A 6,025-nucleotide genomic window follows, 5' to 3' on the forward strand; every position below is an offset into this window, starting at 1 on the left:
CCAACCTCATGCTTAACAGTTTGATAGGTTCTTTTCATTAAATTCGGTGTCCTTTCTTCTCCAAGCGTACCTTTGCTCATTGCGGCCAAAAAAATCTATTTTAACCTCATCGGTCCAAACTTGTTTCCACAATGCACCATGCTTGTGTATATGTTCATTTGCAAATTTCAACTGCTGATTTTGTGGTGAGGACGTAGAAGAGGTTTTCTTTGGATGACTTTTCCATGAAGACCATGTTTGTACAAGTACTTCTTTGCAGTGGAATGGTGTACCACAACTCTAGTGTCTGCCAGGTCTTTCTGGATGGATGGTGCAGTCAAACGTGGGTTTGGACTTGCTTTTCTCACAATCCTGCGAGCTGTTCTGTTCTGATATTGTTCTTGGTCTTCCAGATCTTGCTTTAACTTCCACTGTTCCTGATGACGGCCATTTCTTATTACATTCCAAACAGAGGATATTGGCATCTGAAAACCCTTTGCTATCTTCTTATAGCCTTCTCCTGCTTTGTGAGGGTCAACTATTTTCAGTTTCAGTTTTCTAGACAAGTGCTTAGAAGAAGCCATGGTGCTGATTGTTGGGGCAAGGTCAGATGAGTCTGGGCATTTCAAACCTTAAGACTGACCTCTCCTGGTCTTCCCAGACAATGATTGAGAACAATACATGAAACGGTCAGGTCTCAGCTTTCCAAACAGGGTGGTGCATCCTAGAAACTCTGCAGGGTGCCCAAACTTTTGTAGATGCAATTTTTTAGTTTTCTGTTATTTTAAAAGTGTAAATGATGGAAATAAAATCTAACTTTTTGTAACATATTATACAAATTTCTAATCTGTCATTTGATTCCTTTTGGAGATTTTTTCCATCTTTTCTTGGCTTCTTTACGCACATTAGTTCAAATCTTTAGCTGGGGTACCCAAACTTTTGAGCCCCACTGTAAAAAGGGGAGAGATTGGGGAATGACAAAGTGCCACAGGTCAGAGTCGGACCCGCTGCGTCGAGGAGCAAACCTCCACACATGGGCGCCCGCTCTACCAAAGCAGCCATCCGGGCGCCCACAAGACAGCAAATTTGGTTTCATTATTTTTAGTTATGTCAAAGCTAATACAAGAATATTTCATACTGTGACAACCAGATGGTTATGTGACCTCAACCAAAGAACAAACAAGAACACTCCAGAATTTGTATCAATATAATTCATTTTAAATAATCGTCTCATTGGATATTTACATTTCTGAAAAAAAATACTGCAGCATTCCGGTTCCCCAGTTTGTTTTTTCTCCTAAGAGTCAGTTGGTGTGAGGTCTGTGGACTGAAAAGCTGTGCAGTAATCCTCTGGTCCTTTCACCTGAGAGGGATTGATAGTTATAGTGAGCTGGCTACTGCCAGTTCACAGATGAATACGGCCCCGTCTGCAGCACAGCGAGACGAGGCATCGTGACTGAGGTTAGAGCATGCTCCAATTTAAAGCCCTCCTCTACTGGTGCTTCAGTGTTTTCCTACCCTCATTTTTCCCGTCGTTCCTCCCAATGTCTATATAAATCTTTCCCCTCAATTCGGATTCCTCTCTTCTGCCTTTTCTCCTGTTTTTTCTGTCTCTAACAGTCTCAAACAGGTATGGGATTGTGCTCAGGTGCTACAGCAAGGATGCACTTCTGTCTGTTTGTGTTCATAGTGAACAAGCCAGACAGTGAATGAGCTAGGGAGTGAGTGAGGGTGTATTTAAAATACACACACACCGCCAACTGCTCACCGAAGAAATTGGCTGCCTCAATTTTCATAGGGGGTGGGGGGGTTGCAGTGCTTAGGGATTCCTGCTAATTGCTTGCACATTCTCCTCTTCCTCTGCCTCAATTAAAGCCAGGCCACCATCTCCCTTTCAAGTCTGGTGTTGTGCACACAGCCTTCTACTGTATGCTGCTCTAGCCTGCCCGCCATCCGCTAGCATTTCTTGCTTCTTTTCATTTGTGGTGTCCCCCCCACGGAACTACACAGACCCAGTTTCAAAACAGAATCGATCTGAGGCAGTGGGAGAGAAAATGCCGGCACAAACTCTAGTCTACTGTATATCTGTGGGCCTGTCTGTTTCCACCTCGTGTGAGATCTTTTTAAGTACATACTGTGTTTATTAAATAAGTGGAAATAAGCAATTTGGAATAATTTTTAGCTTACGGCGGATGCGACATTTTAAACAAGAATTAATATTACATTTTGATGGCGGTTTTAATCAAATGAGACTGTCAGCTGAGTATTCATACCTTTTTACAAAGCGAGGCCCTGGTTAAGAATCAAACCACTAACCTTAGCAGTGTCAGTTGCTGTCAGTCGTATCCTGCACCATACTGACAGAATTTAAATAAAGCAACCTTGGCTACTGTTTCCCAGCTTGTCATCCTAGATAGTATGTCTCACTGCTAGCCGTCTTGTTTAATCCTCCACCCGACACTGGGTGTACAAAGGTTTGTGTAGTCTGTCTATTCTGTGTCTTGTGCCTTCTCTTTACACTGTAGCTGTAGATCTTTGTGTCCTTGTATGTCAGTCAGCGTGAACAATCAAAATGTGTCCCTCTGCCAGTGCTACCTACAGCGTCACACTGCTTAACATTTATTGTACAATACCATCATACTCAGACAGACCCTAACTACAGATATTATATTACCAAACAGTGCACTAAACGTGCTGAGATATGGATGGTGCTGCAGCGTATGGGTGATGTCAATTGCACCATTACAGCATGCGACAAGGACAAAAAGCACATCAGACAGAGTGAAGGAACCATGCAAAACATCTCTTATGGAAAAGGACCATACATGCCATGGATGCAAACTCCACATTTAACAGTTGTATGAAAAACCTCACATAACATAACGTCAGTCTGAGGGGGAAGGAGAAAATGTGTGCCCGACTCATCGTACAAGACAGTGAAACTTGATTATGCAGTTCAGAATGCATTTTATTTAAATAACATGGGTCATACATAAGGCACATGTGTCAGTGAGATTTTAATAAAATGTGTGTGGTGACACCCTCAGTCTATTTACCACGTTGACATTTTGGCACATGGAAAAGGACAATTAGAATCAAGGTTTGGGAATTAATTGACAGGGGCATCTTCAGAATAAGAACTGTGTGTGTGTGTGTGTGTGTGTGTGTGTGTGGGGGGGGGGGGGGGGGGGGGGGGGGGGGGGGGGGGGGGGGGGGGGGGGAATAAAGAGAGGTGTATATATCAAGAGGAGGGGGAGCAGCAGAGCACAATGTCTACCACTCTGTCGTGTTCTGTTTGTTGGTTTTAAATTAAATTCACTGCAAAGGATAAAGCACCCAGCACAGTACAAATTGTTCTGTGTTGGTAGCGCTTTGCAGCCTTGGTAGACCATACTAGAGCAATATTAAAGAGGAAGTGAAACACACACTCCTGTGCGCAGTACTGCTTCCTGTGCTGTAACCTGTGCATAAGCTTTAATCTGCAGTGAATGGATGTGTACATGCTACAGGGTAGCGGTAAACTATGGGGACTGCCCGTTTGGCCGACGCTCCATTGTTCCGACCTCTCAATAAACCGAAAAATTCCCCTTGGTCCTACAGCCCACTAGTCTGACGCCCCTTTGTTTGGAAAAAATAAACCTTCTGCTTCAACATCCCATTGTTCCGACAACATAGGCTTTTTTTATTGGTTAGGATAGGCGATTGGTTGGGGTTAGGCATTTGACCTTGAGTGGTTAAGGTTAGGATAGCTGATTGGTCAGGCGATAGGACCTGTACATATGGGATTACGTTACAGGGAATTCTGGACACTCTTTTTTTAGCTTTTCTGCCTTTATTCGACAGGACAGCTAGGTAAGAAAGTCGAGGTATAAGCCTTAAAGTGTATGTGCGCCTGCTCTACCCACCGAGCCAACCCAGCCACCATTATCATCATTTTTATGTCCGTGCAAATGCCGTGTAAGAGATTAGTTCCACGTCTGTGTGCATTTATTCCTGCTTTCGTATCTCAGTGAATGATCCTCTTCTTTAAATCTAGAGACAATGGCAGCCGACAATCTGCTTTATTTCTGGGTTAAAAGCATTGATCGTATTTTGAATCAGCTTACGACATGACATCTTTGTGAAGTCAAATGGAAATGGATCAAATCCACAATAAAAGGTCGCCGACATCAGTTTCTCATTTTTGACTTTCCCCCACTAAAAAAACGCTTAAATACTCATAAGTTCAAACGTGTAATCTGCTGCTAAAAACAAAGCAACCAAGAAAAAGAAAAAACAGTGCTTCACATCCACTTTTGTGAATAAAAAAAAAAAAAGAACTTCCCAATTATTTCCAAAGATCGTGAAACTTTTTGCCGTTGTAAATCAGTTTTAAAAATAACTGCAGTGGTGTTGCTGGATTCAGTCTAACTTGATTTATAATGACTGGTTGTGCTTCTAGGATGCAGCATGTTAGTATTTAAACCCCTTTTTCTGATCGTTAAAAAAAGAAGACAGAGTTTTGCTTCCATACTCCCAATAACAGATGCTTTTTATACATCTGCATCTGGAGCATAAAGCCGGTAAGACATGTGGAGTTAAAAGGTTTGCAAAAGTAACAAGTTAACTACCATGTTGGAACTACAGGGCTGATAGGGATAGGCTACTTAAATAGCGTGTACATTCCACATTAGTTTGTAATTATCAAACCGGCTAGAGTTTAGTTTGGGCTCCTCAGTAATATTTGAGTTTTGTGACTGATTTGGTTGTTGAAGGGAACACAGCACAGCTTGTGTTAGTACATGAACATCTCTCTGCTTAAGGAGGTCCTCGGACATTTGGAAATACATCCATTTAGGGCAGAAATTAGTCTTATCCTTGAATATGAATTGCTTGGTGATTTTATTCTTGGTCTTAACCCGCTTTTAGAACTATTCATTCAATTAGAACAAGATGAACACATAACTGTCAAAAAGTGTGTTACTCTAGTAATACTAATTTGAAATGGTAATAAAAAAACACAAAACAACTTATTAAAGTATTCAGCTGCTGTCCATAATCATGCTTATTTGCCTTATAATAATGAACTTCAATTGAAAAAAAAAATTCTATTACAAAAAGATCCAATAATTCATCAGTGTTTCATTAAATAAATGTTTGAAAAAATAAAAGGATTGTACAAAAAAACACTAATTAAATAAATGTTTCTTCCAATCTCTCTATTGGCCTACTTAAAACATTTACAAACTATCTTTTTAGGACTATGTTTAATATCCTGTATGCACTGTGGCGTACTTATTGAAATGAAAATTAATTAAACTTCTGGAAAAGGGGTTACCTAAAATCCAACTGAAAATCAGTTTCAATCGGTTTGCTTCTTTTGTTGAAAAAAGTGGTGGAACTCACAAACCTGAGCCCTTCTGTAATAACACAGAGGAAGAAATTAATTAAAAACCTTTAACCTCAAGTTTTGACTGTAGTCTTGACTCAATGACGCGATATTCTCGGCTGCATGGTTTGAAGACTAGGGCTTACAACTGTTTTTTAGTATCAATTAATCTGCACATTATTTTCAATTACTTGATTTATCTTTTTGCCTTTAAAATTTAAATGAATTAAAATAGGAAAAAGTAGATGAGACCACAGCCCAGGGTGACATCTTTAAACGCCTCGTTTTGTCCGGGAACTGGGACGAAAAGCATAGTTTAGTATATTAAGTATAAAATCCTCACATTTAAGAAACTGGATCTAGCTAAAGTTTGTCTCTTTTTGCTCGAGTAGCTGATGAATCTCTGCAGCTCAAATACAGACCATGATCTTGATTAACGCCTCAATGGAATCTTATTAATAAGTGACAATGCTTCTGCAGTGTTTGCATCAGCGGGGAGATCCAATGCATCAAACCATGCACTCTTAATTTCTCCCCACGCTGCATCAACAAATGACAAGTGTGTGTCCCCCATCCACACAGTCCACACCGACACCAGGGGACGGGTTTGGGGCAGCGCTAAAGGCATTTATTGTCAGCTTAGAAAGTAACAATTCTGCTGTATCCTATCATTAATGA

At 40.7% G+C, this 6,025-nt stretch overlaps 1 protein-coding gene across 5 annotated transcripts in view; it reads right to left on the reverse strand.

Moving 5' to 3' along the window:
* slc4a11 (solute carrier family 4 member 11) overlaps nucleotides 1–6,025 on the reverse strand; it is a 113,629-nt gene that overhangs the window by 82,837 nt on the left and 24,767 nt on the right. The gene's annotated exons all lie outside the window — the stretch shown is intronic.

This window comes from Etheostoma cragini, chromosome 20 (assembly GCF_013103735.1).
Source record: "Etheostoma cragini isolate CJK2018 chromosome 20, CSU_Ecrag_1.0, whole genome shotgun sequence".
Classification (NCBI taxonomy): domain Eukaryota; kingdom Metazoa; phylum Chordata; class Actinopteri; order Perciformes; family Percidae; genus Etheostoma; species Etheostoma cragini.